Source organism: Mus caroli, unplaced genomic scaffold (genome assembly GCF_978045245.1).
Source record: "Mus caroli unplaced genomic scaffold, Mus_caroli_1 scaffold_5, whole genome shotgun sequence".
NCBI lineage: Eukaryota > Metazoa > Chordata > Mammalia > Rodentia > Muridae > Mus > Mus caroli.
In genome coordinates, this window is record NW_028227260.1 from 73,597,141 (window position 1) to 73,623,669 (window position 26,529).

At 39.9% G+C, this 26,529-nt stretch overlaps 1 pseudogene; it reads left to right on the plus strand.

The window, feature by feature from the left end:
• The first annotated feature begins 16,453 nt into the window (after positions 1 to 16,453).
• Positions 16,454 to 23,686, plus strand: LOC110286296 (NADH dehydrogenase [ubiquinone] 1 alpha subcomplex assembly factor 4-like; annotated as a pseudogene).
• Positions 23,687 to 26,529: the final 2,843 nt, after the last annotated feature.

Consider the following 26,529-nt stretch of genomic DNA (forward strand, 5'->3'; position numbering starts at 1 on the left):
TCAATAACAAAATAAATAATAGAAAGCCAACCTTCACGTGGAAACTGAACAACACTCTTCTCAATGATACCTTGGTCAAGGAAGGAATAAAGAAAGAAATTAAGGACTTTTTAGAGTTCAATGAAAATGAAGCCACAACATACCCAAACTTATGGGACGCAATGAAAGCATTTCTAAGAGGAAAACTCATAGCTCTGAGTGCCTCCAAAAGGAAACTAGAGAGAGCACACATTAGCAGCTTGACAACACACCTAAAAGCACTAGAACAAAAGGAAGCAAATTCACCCAAGAGGAGTAGATGGCAGGAAATAATCAAACTCAGGGGTGAAATCAACCAAGTGGAAACAAGAAAAACTATTCAAAGAATCAACCAATCAAGGAGCTGGTTCTTTGAGAAAATCAACAAGATAGATAAACCCTTAGCCAGACTCACTAGAGGGCACAGGGAAAGCATCCTAATTAACAAAATCAGAAATGAAAAAGGAGACATAACAACAGATCCTGAAGACATCCAAAACACCATCAGATCCTTCTACCAAAGGCTATACTCAACAAAACTGGAGAACCTGGATGAAATGGAGAAGTTCCTAGACAGATACCAGGTACCAAAGTTGAATCAAGATCAGGTTAATGATCTAAACAGCCCTATATCCCCCAAAGAAATAGAAGCAGTCATTAATAGTCTCCCAACTAAAAAAAGCCCAGGACGAGATGGGTTTAGTGCAGAGTTCTATCAGACCTTCAAAGAAGATCTAATCCCAGTTCTTCACAAACTATTCCACAAAATAGAAACAGAAGGTACTCTACCCAACTCATTCTATGAAGCCACAATTACTCTGATACCTAAACCACAAAAAGACCCAACAAAGATAGAAAATTTCAGACCAATATCCCTTATGAATATTGATGCAAAAATCCTCAATAAAGTTCTTGCTAACCGAATCCAAGAACACATCAAAACAATCATCCATCCTGACCAAGTAGGTTTCATCCCAGGAATGCAGGGATGGTTCAATATATGGAAATCCATCAACGTAATCCAGTATATAAACAAACTCAAAGACAAAAACCACATGGTCATCTCGTTAGATGCGGAAAAAGCATTTGACAAGATCCAACACCCATTCATGATAAAAGTCTTGGAAAGATCAGGAATTCAAGGCCCATACCTAAACATGATAAAAGCAATCTACAGGAAACCAGTAGCCAACATCAAAGTAAATGGTGAGAAGCTTGAAGCAATCCCTCTAAAATCAGGGACTAGACAAGGCTGTCCACTTTCTCCATACCTATTCAACATTGTACTTGAAGTCCTAGCCAGAGCAATTCGACAACAAAAGGAGATCAAAGGGATACAAATTGGAAAAGATGAAGTCAAAATATCACTCTTTGCAGATGATATGATAGTATATATAAGTGACCCTAAAAATTCCACCAGAGAACTCCTAAGCCTGATAAACAGCTTCGGTGAAGTAGCTGGATATAAAATTAACTCAAACAAATCAATGGCCTTTCTCTACACAAAGAATAAACAGGCTGAGAAAGAAATTAGGGAAACAACACCCTTCTCAATAGTCACAAAGAATATAAAATATCTTGGCGTGACTCTAACTAAGGAAGTGAAAGATCTGAATAATAAAAACTTCAAGTCTCTGAAGAAAGAAATTCTAGAAGAACTCAGAAGATGGAAAGATCTCCCATGCTCATGGATTGGCAGGATCAACATTGTAAAAATGGCTATCTTGCCAAAAGCAATCTACAGATTCAATGCAATCCCCATCAAAATTCCAAATCAATTCTTCAACGAATTAGAAAGTGCAATCTGCAAATTCATCTGGAATAACAAAAAACCTAGGATAGCAAAAACTCTTCTCAAGGATAAAAGAACCTCTGGTGGAATCACCATGCCGGACCTAAAGCTCTACTACAGAGCAATTGTGATAAAAACTGCATGGTACTGGTATAGTGACAGACAAATAGACCAATGGAATAGAATTGAAGACCCAGAAATGAACCCACACACCTACGGTCACTTGATCTTCGACAAGGGAGCTAAAAACATCCAGTGGAAGAAAGACAGCATTTTCAACAAATGGTGCTGGCACAACTGGTTGTTAACATGTAGAAGAATGCGAATCGATCCATTCCTATCTCCTTGTACTAAGGTCAAGTCTAAGTGGATCAAGGAACTTCACATAAAACCAGAGACACTGAAACTTATAGAGGAGAAAGTGGGGAAAAGCCTTGAAGATATGGGCACAGGGGAAAAATTCCTGAATAGAACAGTAATGGCTTGTGCTGTAAGATCGAGAATTGACAAGTGGGACCTCATGAAACTACAAAGCTTCTGCAAGGCTAAAGACACCATCAATAAGACAAAAAAACCACCAACAGATTGAGAAAGGATCTTCACCTATCCTAAATCAGATAAGGGACTAATATCCAATATATATAAAGAACTCAAGAAGGTGGACTCCAGAAAGTCAAATAACCCCATTAAAAAATGGGGCTCAGAACTGAACAAAGAATTCTCACCTGAGGAATACCGAATGGCAGAGAAACACCTGAAAAAATGTTCAACATCCTTAATCATCAGGGAAATGCAAATCAAAACAACCCTGAGATTCCACCTCACACCAGTCAGAATGGCTAAGATCAAAAATTCAGGTGACAGCAGATGCTGGCGAGGATGTGGAGAAAGAGGAACACTCCTCCATTGTTGGTGGGATTGCAAGCTTGTACAACCACTCTGGAAATCAGTCTGGCGGTTCCTCAGAAAATTGGACATAGTACTACCGGAGGATCCAGCAATACCTCTCCTGGGCATATATCCAGAAGATGTCCCAACCGGTAAAAAGGACACATGCTCCACTATGTTCATAGCAGCCCTATTTATAATAGCCAGAAGCTGGAAAGAACCCAGATGTCCCTCAACAGAGGAATGGATACAGAAATTATGGTACATTTACACAATGGAGTACTACTCAGCTATTAAAAAGAATGAATTTATGAAATTACTAGCCAAATGGATGGACCTGGAGGGCATCATCTTGAGTGAAGTAACACAATCACAAAAGAACTCACACAATATGTATTCACTGATAAGTGGATATTAGCCCAAAACTTAGGATACCCAAGATTTAAGATACAATTTGCTAAACGCATGAAACTCAAGAAGAATGAAGGCCAAAGTGTGGACACTGTGCACCTTCTTAGAATTGGGAACAAAACACCCAGGGAAGGAGTTACAGAGACAAAGTTCGTAGCGGTGATGAAAGGATGGACCATTTAGAGACTGCCGTATCCAGGGATCCATCCCATAATCAACTTCTAAACGCTGACACCATTGCATACACTAGCAAGATTTTGCTGAAAGGACCCAAATATAACTGTCTCTTGTGAGACGATGCTGGGGCCTAGCAAACACAGGAGTGGATGTTCACAGTCACCTATTGGATGTATCACAGGGCTCCCAATGGAGAAGCTAGAGAAAGTACCCAAGGAGCTAAAGGGATCTGCAACCCTATTGTTGGAACAACATGATGTACTAACCAGAACCCCGGAGCTCTTGTCTCTAGCTGCATATGTATCGAAAGATGGCCTAGTCAGCCATCAATGGAAAGAGAGGCCCATTGGACTCGCAAACTTTATATGCCCCAATATAGGGGAATGCCAGGGCCAAAAGAATGGGAATGGGTGGGTAGGGAAGTGGGGGGCGCTATGGGGGACTTTTGGGATAGCATTGGAAACGTAATTGAGGAAAATATGTAATAAAAATATTAAAAAAATAAAAATAAAAAAAATAAAATAAAAAAAAAAAAAAAAAAAACAATCATTCATCCTGACCAAGTAGGTTTCATCCCAGGGATGCAGGGATGGTTCAATATACAGAAATCCATCATCATAATCCAGTATATAAACAAACTCAAAGACAAAACCACATGATCATCTCGTTAGATACTGAGAAAGCATTTGACAAAATCCATCACACATTCATGATAAAAGTCTTGGAAAGATCGGGAATTCAAGGCCCATACCTAAACATGATAAAAAGCAAACTACAGCAAACCAGTAGCCAACATCAAAGTAAATGGTGAGAAGTTGGAAGCAATCCCACTAAAATCAGGGACTAGACAAGGCTGTCCACTCTCTCCCTACCTATTCAACATTATACTTGAAGTCCTAGCCAGAGCAATTGGACAACAAAGGAAATCAAGGGGATACAAATTGTTAAGGAAGAAGTATAAATATAACTTTTTGCAGATGATATGATAGTATATATAAGTAACCCAGAAAATTCCACCAGAGAACTCCTAAGCCTGATAAACAGCCTCAATGAAGTAGCTGGATATAAAATTAAATCAAACAAGTCAATGGCCTTTCCCTACACAAAGGATAAACAGGCTGAGAAAGAAATTAGGGAAACAACACCCTTCTCAATAGTCACAAACAATATAAAATACCTTGGCATGACTCTAACTAAGGAAGTGAAAGCTCTGTAGGATAAGAACTTCATGTGTCTGAAGAAAGAAATTAAAGAAGATCTCAGAAGATGGAAAGATCTCCCATGCTCATGGATTGGCAGGATCAATATAGTAAAAATGGCTATCTTGCCAAAAGCAATCTACAGATTCAATGCAATCCCCATCAAAATACCAACTCAATTCTTCAACGAATTAGAAAGGGCAATCTGCACATTCATCTGGAATAACAAAAAACCTAGGATAGCAAAAACTCTTCTCAAGGATAAAAGAACCTCTGATGGAATCACCATGCCTGAACTAAAGCTGTACTACAGAGCAAGTGTGATAAACACTGCATGGTACTGGTATAGCAACAGACAAGTAGACCAATGGAATAGAATTGAAGACCCAGAGATGAACCCACACACCTATGGTCACTTGATTTTTGACAAGGGAGCTAAACCATCCAGTGGAAAAAGACAGCATTTTCAACAAATGGTGCTGACACAACTGGCAGTTATCATGTAGAAGAATGCAAATTGATCCATTCCTATCGCCTTGTACTAAGGTCAAATCTAAGTGGATTAAGGAACTCCACATAAAACCAGAGACACTGAAACTTATAGAGGAGAAAGTAGGGAAAAGCCTCGAAGATATGGGTACAGTTGAAAAATTCCTGAATAGAACAGCAATGGCTTGTGCTGTAAGATCGAGAATCGATGGACCTCATAAAATTACAAAGCTTCTTCAAGGCAGAAGACACCGTCAATAAGACAAAAAGTCCACCAACAGATTGGGAAAGGATCTTTACCTATCCTAAATCATATAAGGGTCTAATATCCAATATATATAAAGAACTCAAGAAGGTGGACTCCAGAAAATCAAATAACCCCATTAAAACATGGGGCTCAGAGCTAAACAAAGAATTCTCTCCTGAGGAATACCGAATGGCTTAGAAGCACCTGAAAAAATGTTCAACATCCTTAATCATCAGGGAAATGCAAATCAAAACAACCCTGAGATTCCACCTCACACCAGTCAGAATGGCTAAGATCAAAAATTCAGGTGACAGCAGATGCTGGTGAGGATGTGGAGAAAGAGGAATACTCCTCCATTGTTGGTGGAATTGCAAGCTTGTACAACCACTCTGGAAATCAGTCTGGTGGTTCCTCAGAAAAACTGGACATAGTACTACGTTAGGATCCCACAATACCTCTCCTGGGCATATATCCAGATGTTCCAACCGGTAAGGAGGACACATGCTCCACCATGTTCATAGCATCCTTATTTTTAATAGCCAGAAGCTGGAAAGAACCCAGATTCCACTCAACAGAGGAACGGATACAGAAAATGTGGTACATTTACACAATGGAGTACTACTCAGATATTTAAAAGAATGAATTTATAAAATTCCTAGGCAAATGGATGGACCTGGAGGGCATCATCCTGATTGAGGTAACCCAATCACAAAGGAACTCACACAATATGTACTCACTGATAAGTGGATATTAGCCCAGAAACTTAGAATACCCATTTATAAGATACAATTTGCTAAACGCATGAAACTCAAGAATAACCAAGACCAAAGTGTGGACACTTTGCAACCCTTCTTAGAAATGGGAACAAAACACCCATGGAAGGAGTTACAGAGACAAAGTTTGGAGCTCTGACGAAAGGATGGACCATCTAGAGACTGCCATTTCCAGGGATCCATCCCATAATCAGCTTCCAAACACTGGACACCATTGCACACAATAGCAAGATTTTGCTGAAAGGACCCAGATATAGCTGTCTCTTGTGAGACTCTGCCGGGGCCTAGCAATCACAGAGTGGATGCTCACAGTCAGCTATTGGATGGATCACAGGGCCCCCAATTGAGGAGCTAGAGAAAGTATCCAAGGAGCTAAAGGGATCCCCAATCCTATAGGTGGAACAACAATATGAACTCACCAGTACTGCCCACCCCGCAGAGCTCGTGTCTCTAGCTGCATATGAATCAGAAGATGGCTTAGTTGGCCATCAGTGGAAAGAGAGGCCCATTGGTTGTGCAAACCTTATATGCCTCAGTACAGGGGAACGACAGGGCCAAGAAGTGGGAGTGGGTGCGTGGGGGAGTGGGTGGGGGAGCGTGTGGGGGACTTTTGGGAATGTAAATTAAATAAATACACCCCCCCAATAAAAGGAAAAAAATTCAAAAGCAAAGGACATTGTCAATGGGACAAAATGGAAACACACAGAATGTAAAAGATCTTTACCTACTGTACATCCAATAGAGGGCTACTAGCAAAAATATAAAAAGTACTCAAGAAGTTAGACTCCAGAGAACCAAATAACCCTATTAAAAATATAGAGCTAAACAGAGAATTCTCAACTGAGGAATCTCAAATGTCTGAGAAGCACTTAAAAAAATGTTCAATATCCTTAGTCATCAGGGAAATGCAAATAAAATCAACCCTGGGATTCCACCTCACACCAATCAGAAAGGCTAAGATCAAAAACACAGGTGACAACAGATGCTGGTGTGGATGTGGAGAAAGAGGAACACTCCTCCGTTGCTGGTGGGATTGCAAGCTGGTAAAACCACTTTGGAAATCAATCTGGTGGTTCCTCAGAGAATTGGAAATAGTTCTACCTGAAGACCAAGCTATACCACTACTGGGCATATATCCCAAAGATGCTCCAACATATACAAGGATATATGTTGCACAATGTTTAAATCAGCCTTGTTTATAATAGCCAGAAGCTGGAAAGAACCCAGATATCCCTCAACAGAGGAATGGATATAGAAAATGTGGTAAATTTACACAATGGAATACTACTCAACTATTAAAAACAATGACTTCATGAAATTTGCAGGCAAATGAATGGAACTTGAAAATATCATCCTGAGTGAGATAACCCAGTCACAAAAAAAGCATACATGAAATGTACTCACTGATAAGTGGATATTATCCCAAAAGCTCACAATGCCCACAATATAACCCACAGACCATATGAAGCTTAGGAGGAAGGAAGACCAGGATGCTTCAGTCCTGCATTGAGGGGATAACAGGATGATCTTGGGAGATGGAGGGATGGGTATCTGGGAAGGAAATAGGAGAGGGAGGAAATAAGGGGGCAGTATCAGGTACTGGAGAAGATGAGAGAGAGGTACATAGGGTCAGGAAATTGAATAAACATATGTAGCAGTGGGGGCGGGGAGGATGAGGAACTGGGGATAGCTACTTGAGGGTCCCAGATGCGAGAGAAGTGAGAGGCTCCCAGGACCCAATGGGGATGACTTTAGCCCAAATTCGCAGAGAAGGGAAGATAAAACCTGTAGAGAACACTTTCAGTAGATAGGCACTTTCCTACTGGGAAGTAGGATATCAGAAATGTTCCTGTCCAAAGGAAAGACAGGGTAAAAAAATGGAGCAGAGACTGAAGGAAGGTCCATCTGGGGACTGCCCCACCTGGGGAATCTCTCCTGTCTGCATACATCAAACCCTGACACTATTGCTGTGGCCAAGAGTTGCTTGCTGACAGGACCCTGGTGTGGCTGTTTCTTGGGAGATTCTGCCAGAAACTGACCAATTCAGATGTTGATGCTTGGAACCAACCATCAGACTGAGCTTGGGACCCCAGTGGGGAGCTGGAGGAAGTACTGAAGGAGCAGAGGGGAATTGAAACCCCACAAGAAGAACAATATCAACTGGACCACCTACCCAGAGCTCCCAGGGACTAAACACCAACCAAAAAGTACACATGGAGGGATTCATGGCTCCAGATACATATATAGAAGAAGATGGCCTTGTCTGACATCAATGAAAATGGAGGCCCATGTGGAGGTTTGATGCTCCAGCATAGGGAGATGCTGGAGGAGTGGGGCAGGAGAGAGTAGATGGGTTGGAGAACACCTTCATAGAGGCAAAGGGGAGGGTGAAAGGGTGGATGTGGTATGGGAGCTTTGTGGAGGGGCAACTGGGAAGTGGGATATCAGTTGAGATATAAATCAATTGAATGATTAATAAAAAGAAAAGAAAAGAAAAAAAGAGAAGAGAAGAGAAGAGAAGAGAAGAGAAGAGAAGAGAAGAGAAGAGAAGAGAAGAGAAGAGAAGAGAAGAGAAAATAGCCTGTATTGTTTGAATGGTTTGATATCTCTAACCAATTTTATGGAAGGTATCCTATATCTGGCACTGTCTTAGTCAGGGTTTCTATTCCTGCACAAACATCATGACCAAGAAGTAAGCTGGGGAGGAAAGGGTTTATTCGGCTTACACTTCCATGCTGCTGTTCATCACCAAAGGAAGTCAGGACTGGAACTCAAACAGGTCAGAAAGCAGGAGCTGATGCAGAAGCCATGGAGGGATGTTCTTTACTGGCTTACCTCCCCTGGCTTTCTCAGCCTACTCTCTTATAGAACCCAAGACTACCAGCCCAGGGATGGTCCTACCCACAAGGGGCCTTTCCCCCTTGATCACTAATTGAGAAAATGCCTTACAGTTGGATCTCATGGAGGCATTTCCTTAACTGAAGCTCCTTTCTCTGTGATAACTCCAGCTGTGTCAAGTTGACACAAACATAGCCAGTACAGGCACTATACTTTTTCTTTGGCCATCTATTACTTCTGGGATGATCATAAACTTATGTGTACAATGACCTTAATTAAAAGTGTGTGTGTGGGGGGGGTGTAGCATATAAAATAGTAGGTTTCCACATGGCTTTTTTTTGAACATCTTTAGTGGTAGTTATCCTCCACAACTCCCTTCTCTTCCCTATCTTCCCAACCCTCTTCCTTCTTAAACTTCCCTTTCCCCATTCATAACACCAGTTTTACAATTATTCCCTTATTCCCTCTCCCTAAAGATCTTGCTTCTCCTTCCATAAAAAAATGGTCCCTTTCTAATTTCCTGGATCCTATAGGTACTTCAAATTAAACACAAAGTTTGAAATGAAGGTCCACATAAGGATGAGAATATGTAATATTTGTCTTTGGGGAGTCTGCATCATCTCACTCAGTATGCTTTCCTGCTCCAACCATTTATCTTGGCAGGATTTGTTACATCTATGACTTTGCAGTCAAGTCTGTTTGATGGTTATATGAATCTTTACATATTATAAAACTATATACATAAGACTCTGTTCATATTTGTCATTTTATACATCTCTGTCTATTACATGTCCATTAAATATTTATTTGGGTCGTGTATAACATAATTATAGTGTGTTTCTGTTAGCTTAATTCTGTTTGTATCATCTTAGTCTCTCTCTTCCTGTCTGTCTCTTCTGTGTGTGTGTGTGGGCATGTGAGTGTGTGTGTGTGTCTCCCACTCCATCTCCTCATGTGTGTGTATACACATTTGTCCTATTATGTGTGTGTCTGTACATGTGCATATATACATGTTTGTCTTATTATATCATTGAGTGTTCTTTAATGTGGTGCTTTTCTGTATGTGTTCATGTTATGGGCCTTTCTACTTGAATCTTTTTGCTTAGAGGATACATATGAATGAGCATTTTCCCATATGTCTGTATTTCTGCACAATAAGTTTAAGAATAAGTAAATTTGGACATATAGGCTACAATTATGTCTAGACCTCCTATGCAATTTGTAGGGTATTGCTCTATGGCAAATCCTAGAGCGCAATAATTACAAGGGGTGTAACCCCAAGAGAGATCATATCTAGTGGCTTAGCTTCTACCACCACTACCTAACAGATTTAATATCCATATTTAGAAATAGGCTCATGCTCAGAATAGTTTAGAGCTGTTTTACTGTTTAGAGGTTCTTAGCCAGGGAAAATGTGTCATGAAATTAAGATTCTTTTCTCTTTTTTCTTTTTCACTTTGAGAGTTGCAAAGTAAGGCCAGGAGAAAAAGTTTGGTGGAATTTGGCTTCTATTCTCTCTGTATCTGCATGCTGGTCAAGTTGCCCTTTGCCAACATAGCATTTGGTTTCCTTGGTCCTGACTCAGGTTGGTCCTTGAGAAGAAGGGAACTAACAGACAGGTCAGACCATATATTTTCATCTCAGACCATTCTCCATGCTGAACCCCTTTTTACTCAGAAAACAAATGGTTAGCATCCTCCTAATCAGAAATATGTGTAGGCTCAAAGATAGAAGTCAGTCACTTATGATAACGTCCTTTTCCCTAGAAAATCACCTTTAAAGGGGCCTAAGAAGTAAAATATGGGAGATGATTCTCATGAGATAAAGTGTTCAGGCTCAGTGAATTTGGATTTTGACTTGAAAAACCAGGAAACTATGATGTCTCTGGTGGGACATTCTGGAGGCAAAGTTAATATGCCATCTGAGATATGACTGCTACTATTTTGGCCTTTTGTTACATTTCACTTCTGCAACCCTCCTGTGTCACCTGTCACAACTGTAGTCATATTTTCTCCCAGTAGTTAAATTTAGCTCAAGGCTACACTTATCAAAAATTTATTTTTTTATTTTTTAAAGAGTTATTTATTTATTTTATCTATATGAATATGCTATAGCCTAATAGCCTATAAAGGCAAGATAAATAACCTCATACATATTTAATAGAGGCACATAAAACTTAGCTATTTCCAAAACCAGAATTAGAAACTAGTGCCCAGAGTATTGCACTTGTACGGGTTAATTTTAGTTTTTATTATGTCCACTCTAATACCTTCATATCTTTGATTTCAGATTTCTGTTTGTTCTGAGTATCTAGACCATTTTGGAATATCTTTAACTACACAATTCTGAGATAGAAATATTCATCACTTGTCAAATTCCCTCATGCCATTTCAACCAGCCTTCTTCCCATAATAATGGGCAAACAATGTTCTTTCTATATTTATACCTTTGTGAGACTTTTTAAACTTTAGAGGACTGTAATGACTTGACACACATTTTGCTGTGGAGTTGCTATGAGAATGAATTTAATGGGCAAGTTTAATAGTCCTAGCAGACAAGGGTCACCACTGACACATTTCTCTGTATGAAAAGCCACTTTTATAATATCTATCACAGCCACTTGCAAGTGAAAATTACTTTCCCCCAAGGGATTCTCATTTGGGAAACAAATTACTCTTAAGGATAGGCTGTGTGCCAAGCAGTAGATGGAAAATAGAAAATGAACTCAACATTCTTGGAAGTTCCTTGTTTCACAATGTCATGACAGGAATATATATATATATATATATATATATATATATATTCTATTTTCACCCCACAATTGTTTTGTTTTCTGTCTTTTCACCTCACAGGCCCTTTGTGTATATATATATATATATATATATATATATATATATATATATATATATGATTTTAGTTTAGTAATTTTATGGGATTCCTGAGTGTGTAAACCCAGTGTGTCTATATCTATTTCATGTGCCTTTTCTTGGCCTCTTTTACTTCTGTATGTCTTGTCAGGCTCTAATGTTATAGTTTTAATTTGTCTTATAGTTTATTTTGTTATATTTTATTAATATTCCTTATAAACCTGTTTCTTTTCTAATGAGAGATAGAAAGTGGTAAATCCAGAAAGTGGTAAATCCAGATGGGAGGGAAGGTGAGAAGGAACTTGGAGGAGTAAAAGGTGAGAAACTAATCAGGATATATTGTATGAGAAGATAATCTATTTTCAATGAAAAAAATAATAAAATATTTATCACAAACTATTTGCTCTAAATGTGTAATTACACTTCATTCAACACATTGTAAAGTTGGATTATGAAGCCATGTGTACTTGTCTCCCAAATGTTATGGTTTTATAAATTTGTTCACTTGTAGATAGTTTATCTCTCTATTCCTAGACAAAGACTTTTGATTCAAGTTTGTGATATAATGATAATATTCATAGGAGTTTATCATTTGTTCTCCATACGGATATTGTGCTAGGTACTTTCAACAGCCCTTAAGGATTTGATAAATAAATATTAATTCTTCAGCTGTAGAAGAGAATTTGAGAGGTAAGGAGCAATGATATCTGTAAATGAAGGGCACAACCTAAGCAAAGGCAAAGGAGGAATACAAGTGTGGTTTGTTCAGAGAGCAGGCAGTAAGACCATCAGCTGCCAAAGTACAATTCCTTAGTCAACTATGTCACTTCTCTCAAAGAATTTAGAGCTGGTAAAATTTGCATTCTTAAGTACGATATTAGTCTATGCTGGTCCCCCAGGTTTCTGGTCAGCTTCCTCTACAGAGTCTCCCCTTGGTACTAACCTCTTTCTTGTAATTAGAAGAAAGTAATAAACATCCTGTAGCCTTTTTTCTACCTCATCATATACTTATTTGTATTATACTGTACTTTTTTTATCCTTTACTTTTCCTGTTGCTTTGACAAAAGCAACTTAAAAAATGGTTTGTTTTGACTCACAGTATCAGTGTATAGTCCATTAGGGTGGGAAAGATGTAGTGGCAAGAGCTGGTCACATTACATTGATAGTCAGGAAATGGACAAATACATGCTACTGTTCAATTTTCTTTCTCCATTTTATGTAGTCCAGTACCCTAGCCTACAGGATTGTGTTTCCCACATTTAGGATGAGTCTTCTAACCTTAATTAACCCATTCTAAAATAAGTTTCACACAGATTTATCTCATAGATGGTTCTTGATTCAGTATAGTCACTAATGTATATTAGTCATCATACTCTTCATGCCTGTATCTCTAAGTAGTCTTCTGATCTGTAGGCAAGATAATATATAGTGATATTTTAGAGAGTGGGATATAAAACTCAGATTTCTTAGATTCCAACCTTGACCTAATACTTTGTACCTATGTGATCTTTGATGAGTTATTGAGTGTGAATATGCATCTATATTTCAACTTTAAAATGGAGGATAAAGAAGATTATGTATTGTACATATAAACAGTTAATAATATTTAGCTAATTCAGTCTTTAATGTGTTTTAAGAATGTTGTATGGTTTCTATTGCTGTGAAGAGACACCATGACCACAGCAACTCTTATAAATGAAAACATTTAATTGGGGCTGGCTTATGGTTTCAGAGGTTCAGTCTATTATCAATATTGCAAGGAAGTGTGGTGCTATGCAGGCAGACATGGTGCTGGAGAAGAAGTTCTATACCCAGATTGGCAAGCAGCAGACGAGACAGTGAGCTATTAGTCCTGGCTTGAGCTTCTGAAACCTCACAGCACACTAACCCTAGTGGCAATTTTCATCAATAAGGCCACACCTCCAACAATGCCACTTTAAGCTATGAGTTTATGGTGGTGGGGGGGCATTTTCATTCAGGTCATTATCAATGCCTACCTAACTTTACTGAGTTAATAATTTCTACCACCAAAATATGCAGCACATGAGGAACCACTAGAATGTCCCAGACACCAGGGATGTGAGAGGCTCCCGGGGCCTAATGAGGATGACATTAGTCAAAATACCCAACAGAGGGGAGATAGAACCTGATAAGACCACCCCCAGTAGATAGGCATGGGCCCCAGTTGAGGGATGGGGCCACTCACTCATCTCAACATTTTTCACCCAGAATTATTCCTTTCTAAAGGAAATGCAGGGGCAAAAAATGGAGCAGATATTAAAGGAAAGGCCATCCAGAGACTGCCCCACTTTCAGACCCATCCCATCCACAGACACCAACCCCTGATACTATTGCTGATGCCAAGAAGTGCTTGGAGACAGGAGCCTTGTATGGCTGTCCTCTGAGAGGCTTTGCCAGCACCTAAGACAGATGCAGACACTCACAGCCAAACACTGGACTGAGTCCGGAGACCCCAATGAAAGAAGAGTTAGGGGAAGGAATGAATAAACTAAAGGGGACTGCAACCCTATAGGAAGAACAATATCAGCCAAACACCCCATCAGAGCTCCCAGGGACTAAACCATCAACCAAAGAGTATACATGGGCTCCAGCTGCATATGTAGCAGAGGATGGCCTTGTCAGTCATCAATGGAAGGAGAGGTCCTTGGTCCTGTGGAGGCTTGTTACCCCAGCAAAGGAGAATGCTAGAGGGGTGACATGGGAGTAGGAGGGTGGATAGGGGAATAGCCTTTTAGGAGGAAAGGGGAGGGGGAATGGGATGAGGGGGTTGTAAAGGGGAGACTGGGAAGGGGGATGACATTTGACATGTAAATAAATAAAATAATCAAATAATATGCAGCACATTACCAAAGATTTTACACTATCAACTGAATTTAAGTATGCTTTTTAATTAATTTTTTCATTGGTTTATACTACTTTAAATAGCTGTTGGGGGTTCCTTGCAAGTTGGACTAATTGACCTTAGAACAAAAACCAATTCAGATACTTCTGAAAGAATACTAAGTTTGTATAAATGGCTTTAACTTGACTTTACTTTGGGTTTCTTCTCTGTAAAACAACATCTTAATAGCATCTATCTTACAGGGCTTATATGAGAACTGAACCAGTTAATTGATGTAAAACACTTAGAAAAAATCTCTACAATTGTATATATCTAGTGATAAACTCACCAGTTTTAATTACATTTATTTGCTTTCTGACAAAGCAAGTATCTGAGGCATATCATAATTTTTCTTTTACACAAATTTGGTGTCTGCTAGCTCTCCCACAATCTTTGCTACAATCGGATATTTTATTGCATATTAGAGAAGAATATAGAAAATAAAAAGAATAAGATGAAATAGAACAAAGTAAAAGTAAATATATGGTACCCCATGACACTGAAAAGCTTCTGTAAGGCGAAGGACACCACCAATCAGATGAAATGGCAGCCTATATAGAACGAGAAAATATTTTTACCACTCCACACCCAATAGAGGCCTAATATCCAAAATATATAAAACTTGAAATTAGATATCAAAAACCCAAATAATCCAACTTAAAAATTTGGTACATATCTAAACAGAATTCTCAACAAAGGAATCTCAAATAGATGAGAAACAGTTAAAAATTGTTGAATATCCTTAACCATCAGGGAAGTGCAAAAACTACTTTGAAATTCTATCTTACACTTTTCAGAATAACTAAGATCAATAACACAAGAGACAGCTCACACCAGTGAGGATGTGGGGCAAGGGGAACACTCCTCCATTGCTGGTGGAAGTACAAACTTATACAAAAACTCTGGAAATCAATATGGCAGTTCCTCAGAAAATTGGGAACGAATCTACCTTAAGACCCAGATATACCACTCTATACATATCTAAAGGATATTCCATCTTACCACAAGGACACTTGCTCATCTATGTGGATTCAATCACAATCACCATGAACAGTAAACAACCTAGATATCTCTGAACTCAAGAATGGACAAAGAAAATGTAGTACATTTACACAACGGCGCATTACTCAGTTGTTTAAAAAATGGGCCCCTCGCAGGCAACAGCACTTGGGAGAGCAGGTACTGCACCTCATGGGGAAGCACAGTAGAGCTGGCCCTGGTGGTGTAGGCAGTGGACAGCTGGCCATGAGGGTATGAGAATGGAAGAGCAGGCCCTGCCCCTTGCCTAGGCGAAGCTAAAAAGCTGGTCCTGGTGGTGCAGGTACAAGAGAGCTGCTAGACCGACCAACACAGCTACCATCCAGATCCAGGGCTCTGAGTTAGCCCACCCTAAAATCTACCCCATTTATGAGCTGGAGCAAGTGGAGGGGCTGATCTCGAAGATCCAAAACTATAGGATCTCCATGGCACAAGACAACAATAGGATATCTGAGAAAACCCCCAGTGAGGATCCAGTATTGATAGTATAGCAGAAGCCGGAGGCCTTGAACTAAACCAGTTACTCATAACAATAAACATCTGCAAGCAAAGAAGTGTGGACAAAAGGGTAAATTATGTGACAACGTTGTAGCACACCACAACTTCCACAGTGAGATTTTCATTTTGTTTTGTTTGGGGGATTACAAGGGCAAAGGGTGCATATGAAGGGACAGGGAGATGAGTGGGTTTGGAGTGCAAAGAATCAATAAAAACTTTAATTTAAAAATGACATAAAGGTGCACAGTGGTCACCTGTGCTGGTGCCTCCTCACGAGCATAGTGAACTAAGGGCATCATGGTGTAGAGATGGTGCTCAAATGACCTGCACCTTCAGGAACTTCAACGTGGAGAAGCGAGCCTAGCAGGAGATCAGCAAGAGGAAGTTCTTCGTGGCACTCAAACATCCTTCCACCTGCAGAAGCACCTGAATCAGTATCCAGCAATCAAAGAAGACGTTTCTAGAAAAGATAACAAACTGCTGTCATTACTAAGAGATGTTGCTGTCATTACTAAGAGATGTATATGTCGATTCCAAAGATCCAGTGCCTTCCTTGCCGGTAAAGGATGTTGAACTCCAGCAAGAACCAAAGGAATTCAGACTGAGGATAGATCACTTTGATAAGAATATAGTGGGCCGGAGGACAGTGATCCGCACTGCAGGGAGCGCCATCTTGGCTCCGGGACTCCACCGAACTTAGTCTGCATAGGTGAGAGTGAGGACCACAGAGGCAGACAGCTTCTGGGACAGGCGGGAGCCACAGAGCTGCTGAGGCAGCACCCTTTTGGGGCCGCAGACATCCGGCACCCTCCCAGCCGGAGGACAGAGGTCCACCCTGCAGGGAGCGCCATCTTGGCTCCAGGACTCCTCCGAACTTAGTCTGCACAGGTGAGAGTGAGGACCACAGAGGCAGACAGCTTCTGGGACAGGTGGGAGCCACAGAGCCGCTGAGGGAGCACCCTTTTGGGGCCACAGACATCCGGCACCCTCCCAGCTGGAAGACAGTGGTCTGCCCTACACAGGAGCCCTCTGCCTCAGGAGCAGGGAGCCCATCTTGGATCCAGGACTCCACCAAAATTAGGAACTTAGTCTGCACAGCTGAGAGTGTGCAACACAGAAGCTGACAGCTTCTGTGACCTGCCAAAGCAACACAGCATCTGGGAAAGGTCCTGTTTTCGGCCTTCATCTTCAGCCAGGAGGAGGTCCAAACGCCAGATATCTGTACACCTTCCCTTTAAGAGGAAAGCTTGTCAGCAGGGAGTGCTCTAACCACTGAAACTCAGAGGAGAGAGCCTGTCTCCCAGGTCTGCTGACAGACGGTACTCAGAATCACCAGAAGAACAACCTCTGAACAGAGACAACTATAACAACTCCAGAGATTACCAGATGGCGAGAGGTAAACGTAAGAATCTTACTAACAGAAACCAAGACCACTCACCATCATCAGGACCCAGCACTCCCACTTCGCCCAGTCCAGGGCACCCCAACACACCTGAAAAGCTAGACCTGGATTTAAAAGCATATCTCATGATGATGGTAGAGGACATCAAGAAGGACTTTAAAGAACTACAGGAGAACATGGCTAAAGAGTTACAAGTCCTTAAAGAAAAACAGGAAAACACATCCAATCAGATGATGGAAATGAACAAAACCATACTAGACCTAAAAATGGAAGTAGACACAATAAAAAAAACCCAAAATGAGGCAACACTGGAGATAGAAACCCTAGGAAAGAAATCTGGAACCATAGATGCGAGCATCAGCAACAGAATACAAGAGATGGAAGAGAGAATCTCAGGTGCAGAAGATTCCATAGAGAACATCGGCACAACAATCAAGGAAAATGGAAAATGCAAAAAGATCCTAACTCAAAACATCCAGGAAATAGAGGACACAATGAGAAGACCAAACCTACGGATAATAGGAGTGGATGAGAATGAAGATTTTCAACTCAAAGGACCAGCAAACATCTTCAATAAAATTATAGAAGAAAACTTCCCAAATCTAAAGAAAGAGATGCCCATGAACATACAAGAAGCCTACAGAACTCCAAATAGGCTGGACCAGAAAAGAAATACCTCCCGACACATATTAATCAGAACAACAAATGCACTAAATAAAGATAGAATACTAAAAGCAGTAAGAGAAAAAGGCCAAGTAACATATAAAGGCAAGCCTATCAGAATTACACCAGATTTTTCACCAGAGACTATGAAAGCCAGAAGATCCTGGACAGATGTTATACAGACACTAAAAGAACACAAATTCCAGCCCAGGCTACTATACCCAGCCAAACTCTCAATTAACATAGATGGAGAAACCAAAGTATTCCACGACAAAACCAAATTCACACATTATCTCTCCAGGAATTCAGCCCATCAAAGGATAATAACAGAAAAAAAACAACAAGAAGGTAATCCCTCAACAAACCTAAAAGAAGACAGCCACAAGAACAGAATGCCAACTTTAACAACAAAAATAACAGGAAACAACAATTACTTTTCCTTAATATCTCTTAATATCAATGGACTCAACTCCCCGATAAAAAGATAGACTAACAAACTGGCTACACAAACAAGACCCAACATTTTGCTGCTTACAGGAAACTCATCTCAGAGAAAAAGATAGACACTACCTCAGAATGAAAGGCTGGAAAACAATTTTCCAAGCAAATGGTATGAAGAAACAAGCTGGAGTAGACATTCTAATATCTGATAAGATTGACTTCCAACCCAAAGACATCAAAAAAGACAGGAAGGGGCACTTCATACTCATCAAAGGTAAAATCCTCCAAGAGGAACTATCAATCCTGAATATCTATGCTCCAAATACAAAGGCAGCCTCATTCATTAAAGAAACTTTAGTAAGTCTCAAAGCACACATTGCACCTCATACAATAATAGTGGGAGACTTCAACACACCACTTTCACCAATGGACAAATCATGGAAACAGAAACTAAACAGGGACACAGTGAAACTAACAGAAGTTATGGATCAAATGGATCTGGCAGATATCTACAGAACATTTTACCCTAAAACAAAAGGATATACCTTCTTCTCAGCACCTCATGGTACCTTCTCCAAAACTGACCACGTAATTGGTCACAAAACAGGCCTCAACAGATACAAAAATATTGAAATTGTCCCATGCATCCTATCAGATCACCATGGACTAAGGCTGATCTTCAATAACAAAATAAATAATAGAAAGCCAACATTCACGTGGAAACTGAACAACACTCTTCTCAATGATACCTTGGTCAAGGAAGGAATAAAGAAAGAAATTAAGGACTTTTTAGAGTTCAATGAAAATGAAGCCACAACATACCCAAACTTATGTGATGCAATGAAAGCATTTCTAAGAGGAAAACTCATAGCTCTGAGTGCCTCCAAAAAGAAACTAGAAAGAGCACACATTAGCAGCTTGACAACACACCTAAAAGCACTAGAACAAAAGAAAGCAAATTCACCCAAGAGGAGTAGACGGCAGGAAATAATCAAACTCAGGGGCGAAATCAATCAAGTGGAAACAAGAAGAACTATTCAAAGAATCAACCAATCAAGGAGCTGGTTCTTTGAGAAAATCAACAAGATAGATAAACCCTTAGCCAGACTCACTAGAGGGCACAGGGAAAGCATTCTAATTAACAAAATCAGAAATGAAAAAGGAGACATAACAACAGATCCTGAAGACATCCAAAACACCATCAGATCCTTCTACCAAAGGCTATACTCAACAAAACTGGAGAACCTGGATGAAATGGAGAAGTTCCTAGACAGATACCAGGTACCAAAGTTGCACCAAGATCAGGTTAATGATCTAAACAGCCCTATATCCCCCAAAGAAATAGAAGCAGTCATTAATAGTCTCCCAACTAAAAAAAGCCCAGGACCAGATGGGTTTAGTGCAGAGTTCTATCAGACCTTCAAAGAAGATCTAATCCCAGTTCTTCACAAACTATTCCACAAAATAGAAACAGAAGGTACTCTACCCAACTCATTCTATGAAGCCACAATTACTCTGATACCTAAACCACAAAAAGACCCAACAAAGATAGAAAACTTCAGACCAATATCCCTTATGAATATTGATGCAAAAATCCTCAATAAAGTTCTTGCTAACCGAATCCAAGAACACATCAAACAATCATCCATCCTGACCAAGTAGGTTTCATCCCAGGGATGCAGGGATGGTTCAATATACGGAAATCCATCAACGTAATCCAGTATATAAACAAACTCAAAGACAAAAACCACATTGTCATCTCGTTAGATGCGGAAAAAGCATTTGACAAGATCCAACACCCATTCATGATAAAAGTCTTGGAAAGATCAGGAATTCAAGGCCCATACCTAAACATGATAAAAGCAATCTACAGCAAACCAGTAGCCAACATCAAAGTAAATGGTCAGAAGCTTGAAGCAATCCCTCTAAAATCAGGGACTAGACAAGGCTGTCCACTTTCTCCATACCTATTCAACATAGTACTTGAAGTCCTAGCCAGAGCAATTCAACAACAAAAGGAGATCAAAGGGATACAAATTGGAAAAGATGAAGTCAAAATATCACTTTTTGCAGATGATATGATAGTATATATAAGTGACCCTAAAAATTCCACCAGAGAACTCCTAAACCTGATAAACAGCTTCGGTGAAGTAGCTGGATATAAAATTAACTCAAACAAATCAATGGCCTTTCTCTACACAAAGAATAAACAGGCTGAGAAAGAAATTAGGGAAACAACACCCTTCTCAATAGTCACAAATAATATAAAATATCTTGGCGTGACTCTAACTAAGGAAGTGAAAGATCTGTATAATAAAAACTTCAAGTCTCTGAAGAAAGAAATTCTAGAAGATCTCAGAAGATGGAAAGATCTCCCATGCTCATGGATTGGCAGGATCAATATAGTAAAAATGGCTATCTTGCCAAAAGCAATCTACAGATTCAATGCAATCCCCATCAAAATTCCAACTCAATACCTCAACGAATTAGAAAGTGCAATCTGCAAATTCATCTGGAATAACAAAAAACCTAGGATAGCAAAAACTCTTCTCAAGGATAAAAGAACCTCTGGTGGAATCACCATGCCAGACCTAAAGCTTTACTACAGAGCAATTGTGATAAAAACTGCGTGGTACTGGTATAGTGACAGACAAATAGACCAATGGAATAGAATTGAAGACCCAGAAATGAACCCACACACCTATGGTCACTTGATCTTCGACAAGGGAGCTAAAACCATCCAGTGGAAGAAAGACAGCATTTTCAACAAATGGTGCTGGCACAACTGGTTGTTTGTGGCCTCCCTTCCCCCAGCCTGGAACCTGCTTGCTCAAGGGTGGAGCTACCTGCTCATTCGTCCTGCCACGCCTACTGCTGGACCCTGCCTTTGCTGCCTGGAGGCACACACGTGTTCGTCCTGCTACTGGACCCTGAGTTACTTGGCGGGAAATTGGGTTCCCTCCACTTTCCTTTATAACTGAGTGTCTGAAAATAGTAAAATTGAGCTTTGATCAGAGTCTTGTCTTAGCTCCATTCATTCTTCCACCCTGTCTAGATTCCTCTCTTTTCAGCTGCCATTCTCAGTTGAACCGTTCATGTTGTGGACTGCGGGCAGGCCGCAACAGTTGTTAACATGTAGAAGAATGCGAATCGATCCATTCCTATCTCCTTGTACTAAGGTCAAGTCTAAGTGGATCAAGGAACTTCACATAAAACCAGAGACACTGAAACTTATAGAGGAGAAAGTGGGGAAAAACCTTGAAGATATGGGCACAGGGGAAAAATTCTTGAATAGAACAGCAATGGCTTGTGCTGTAAGATGGAGAATTGACAAGTGGGACCTCATGAAACTGCAAAGCTTCTGCAAGGCAAAAGACACCATCAATAAGACAAAAAAAAAAAAAAAAAAAAACACCAACAGATTGGGAAAGGATCTTTACCTATCCTAAATCAGATAAGGGTCTAATATCCAATATATATAAGGAACTCAAGAAGGTGGACTCCAGAAAGTCAAATAACCCCATTAAAAAATGGGGCTCAGAACTGAACAAAGAATTCTCACCTGAAGAATACCGAATGGCAGAGAAGCACCTGAAAAAATGTTCAACATCCTTAATCATCAGGGAAATGCAAATCAAAACAACCCTGAGATTCCACCTCACACCAGTCAGAATGGCTAAGATCAAAAATTCAGGTGACAGCAGATGCTGGCCAGGATGTGGAGAAAGAGGAACACTCCTCCATTGTTGGTGGGATTGCAAGCTTGTACAACCACTCTGGAAATCAGTCTGGCGGTTCCTCAGAAAATTGGACATAGTACTACCGGAGGATCCAGCAATACCTCTCCTGGGCATATATCCAGAAGATGTCCCAACCGGTAAGAAGGACACATGCTCCACTATGTTCATAGCAGCCCTATTTATAATAGCCAGAAGCTGGAAAGAACCCAGATGTCCCTCAACAGAGGAATGGATACAGAAATTATGGTACATTTACACAATGGAGTACTACTCAGCTATTAAAAAGAATGAATTTATGAAATTCCTAGCCAAATGGATGGACCTGGAGGGCATCATCTTGAGTGAGGTAACACAATCACAAAGGAACTCACACAATATGTATTCACTGATAAGTGGATATTAGCCCAAAACTTAGGATACCCAAGATATAAGATACAATTTGCTAAACGCATGATACTCAAGAAGAATGAAGACCAAAATGTGGACACTGTGCCCCTTCTTATAATTGGGAAAAAACACCCATGGAAGGAGTTACAGAGACAAAGTTTGGAGCTGTGATGAAAGGATGGACCATCTAGAGACTGCCATATCCAGGAATCCATCCCATAATCAGCTTCTAAACGCTGACACCATTGCATACACTACCAAGATTTTGCTGAAAGGACCCAAAGATAGCTGTCCCTTGTGAGACTATGCAGGAACCTAGCAAACACAGGAGTGGATGCTCACTCACAGTCAGCTATTGGATGTATCACAGGGCTCCCAATGGAGAAGCTAGAGAAAGTACCCAAGGAGCTAAAGGGATCTGCAACCCTATAGTTGGAACAACATGATGAACTAACCAGTACCCCGGAGCTCTTGTCTCTAGCTGCATATGTATCGAAAGATGGCCTAGTCGGCCATCACTGGAAAGAGAGGCCCATTGGACTTGCAAACTTTATATGCCCCAATATAGGGGAATGCCAGGGCCAAAAGAATGGGAATGGGTGGGTAGGGAAGTGGTGGGCGCTATGGGGGACTTTTGGGATAGCATTGGAAATGTAATTGAGGAAAATATGTAATAAAAAATATTAAAAATTTAAAAAAAGAATATAGTGGACATTCTCAAAGGCAAAATTACTGTTGTAGAAGCATTGACCCTTCTCAATAACCATAATCTCTCTCCAGAAACATGGACTGCTGAGAAAGTCACCAAGAATACCATTTAGAACTGAAGAATGTAAATTCCCTTCTCAAATATTTTGTTACTTTTGAAGTCAAAATCTTTCCTCCTGAAGACAGGAAAACAATACAATCAAAATGAAGAAAAACACAAAACAATTTCCTATGTGTGCTTCCAAGCTCTATGTCCTTGTTTTGTATATTAAATTATACAAGTTACTGTGAGTTGAGGGCCATAATTTTGAAAGCTCTTTGACCTCTTCAGAACTGTTCATATTTTTTTAAATTTATGTATGAGTAGTTCCTGGGTATATGTTAGCAGTATAGATCATGTGGCCCAAATGATTCAATATTATGTTTCACTTTCTAGTTTAGGATGGTTTGTTCTTTATAGGAGGCACTGAAAACAAGAGCCTTCTGACTCCTGTAAGACTGGCATTATGTTAGGGACAGATAATCAGCAGTGAGACATAGTGACTGTATTTCCCAAGTGAAGAAAGAAGAAACTGAGTGCAAAGGAAGAAAAATATATATTACTATTCTAGAGAATAAAAATCTATGAGGGTTTTTAAAAATGTTTTAAAATGGTTTTAAATGTGAAGTAACTTTTTAGAAGAATTGGTGTCTGTGACATGCTAGCTGTCTCTCTTTTGACAAAAAGAAATAGGTAACGAAAAGTTTTCTGAGCGGCAATACTTAAGACTATTTGAACAAATAACTTCTTTTAAATTTAGAAATGAGAGAAATATGAATGAACAGCTAAAAATAAGGGATTCAATTTGATAACCAAGTTTTTATACCAGTTTTCATTCTAGGAGAAAAATATAGCTAGTAGAAGTATAAAATAAATTCCTGAAGGGACCTAGAAAGTTACCGATTCATTCATTTAAACTCTGGATCATGACACATTCCAGTAATAAAATCTCAGATGAGGTAATATGAGTTTGGTTCATTCTGGCATGTTATACCTGTGGGTTCATAGCCGTATTGTTTGACCCCTCTGAAATTGAATTTCTATAAAAGTATAACTCTGCCTTATGTAAATTCCAGGACAACAGTGAAGATAAATGACAAAAGATTAGGCAAATACAAGTCTTGTAGTTAAAATGGATATCTACAAAACAGACAGAGTTGTCTGTACTTTATGATTCAAGAAAGCCAGAATTTAAATTCTCAGAATCCTACTAGTATTTTTACTTAATCTGCCAAAATGAAACACATTTCAAGAGGACAGAATGGAGTTGGGGGAATTCAGCTTGTCCATATTCTTTCAAGGGAACAAAGAGACAAACCTACCTCAAGATTCCCCTTGAGATGATGTGGAAGATGAGAGGAATCCAGCATGGTAATGGAGGGAGGCAGATGGAACAGCAAAGATGGGAGGTAACTGGAAAGTTTGTAAGCTTCTTCAGATCTAGTTCCAGTGAATAAACTATACCTACTTATTTGCTGTTCAATACAGAAGTTTAAGAGAACACGCTAATTCTAATCATTGCAAGTTATATTGCAAAATTCAGTCAAAACCATCTTCCTTTAATTCAAAATGAATATGTGAATCAGTAGTTTCCTGAGTGGCTAGCAGATGTAAATATAGTTTCTTATCTGGTGTCACACAATAAAATCCTCTTATTTTACACATTTAAAAACGACATAAAATTCACAGGCAAATGGATGAAACTAGAAAAAATCATCCTGGGCTGGAGAGATCGCTCAGTGGTTAAGAGCACTGACTGCTCTTCCAGAGGTCCTGAGTTCAATTCCCAGCAACCACATGGTGGCTCACAACCACCTGTAATGGGATCCTATGCCTTCTTCTGGTGTGTCTGAAGAGAGACAGTGTGCTGTCATACACAAAATAAATAAATCTTTAAAAAAAAAAAAGAAAGAAAGAAAAATCATCCTGAGTGAGGTACCCCAGACCCAGAAAGACAAATATGGCATATATTAACTTATAAGTGGATATTATCAGTTAAGTAAATGATAGTCAATCTATAATCCACATACCCAGGGAGGTTGAGTAAAAAGGAGGGCTCTAGGAGAAGAAGCCTGGATCTCCCTAGGAAGGGGAAATAGAATCGATTTTGTGAGTAGAATGAGGGCATGTGTGAACAAGAGCAGGAGGAATTATGTGGGAAGATGTAGGAAGAGGTGCAGTGTGGAAGCCTAATGCAGTGGAAACTTCCTGGAATCTATGTGGGTGACCCTAGTGAGGACTCCTAGTAATGAAGGATACAGAGTCTGAATTGGCCATCTTTTGTAGTCAGGCAAGGATCCCACTGGTGGTGGGACTGGGCTGTATTCAGTTGAGGTGTTGGCCAAGGGCATCCTGAGGAGATCCCCAAACAACCAAGGCCACTTTCTGAAAACTGGCAGACCCTGTTGTAAAGGACAATGCCCACACATCTCATTAAACAGAGAGAGGTTGAGCTTGTACCTATAAGGAGCCTTCACCCTGACATTATAACCTCTTTCACAAGAGAAGGTATTCTGCAAGCTATGAAAAGAGAAACCTGGACAGCAATCCAGCCACAAAACTCAACCTGTAATCTGTCCTGCCTGCAAGCTGTGCTAGAAAAAAATAGTCTGGCACAGAACTTGTGGGAACAGCCAACCAATGTTTGGTTTAACTTGAGGCCCATGCCATGAGAGGAAGCCTAATGTCCTACAGTGGCTGGCTGGCCATGAACTGGAAACCAGATTACCCAGAGATCTGGGATAGAGCCAAACATGACAGGCAAAATAAATAAATAAATAAATAAATAAATAAATAAATAAATAAATAAATAAATAATTCCTAATGATATTCTGTTATACTTATAGGTCAGTTTCTTGGTCAGTCATCATCAGAGAAACATCTTCTGGCTGCATATAGGAGCAGGTGCAGAGACCCACAGCCAGATATCATGCAGAGAGAGAGAGAGAGAGAGACTCCATTGAGTCCCTCCCCTAGAAGCTTGGAGAACCCTGCAGAAGAAAGGGAGGAAA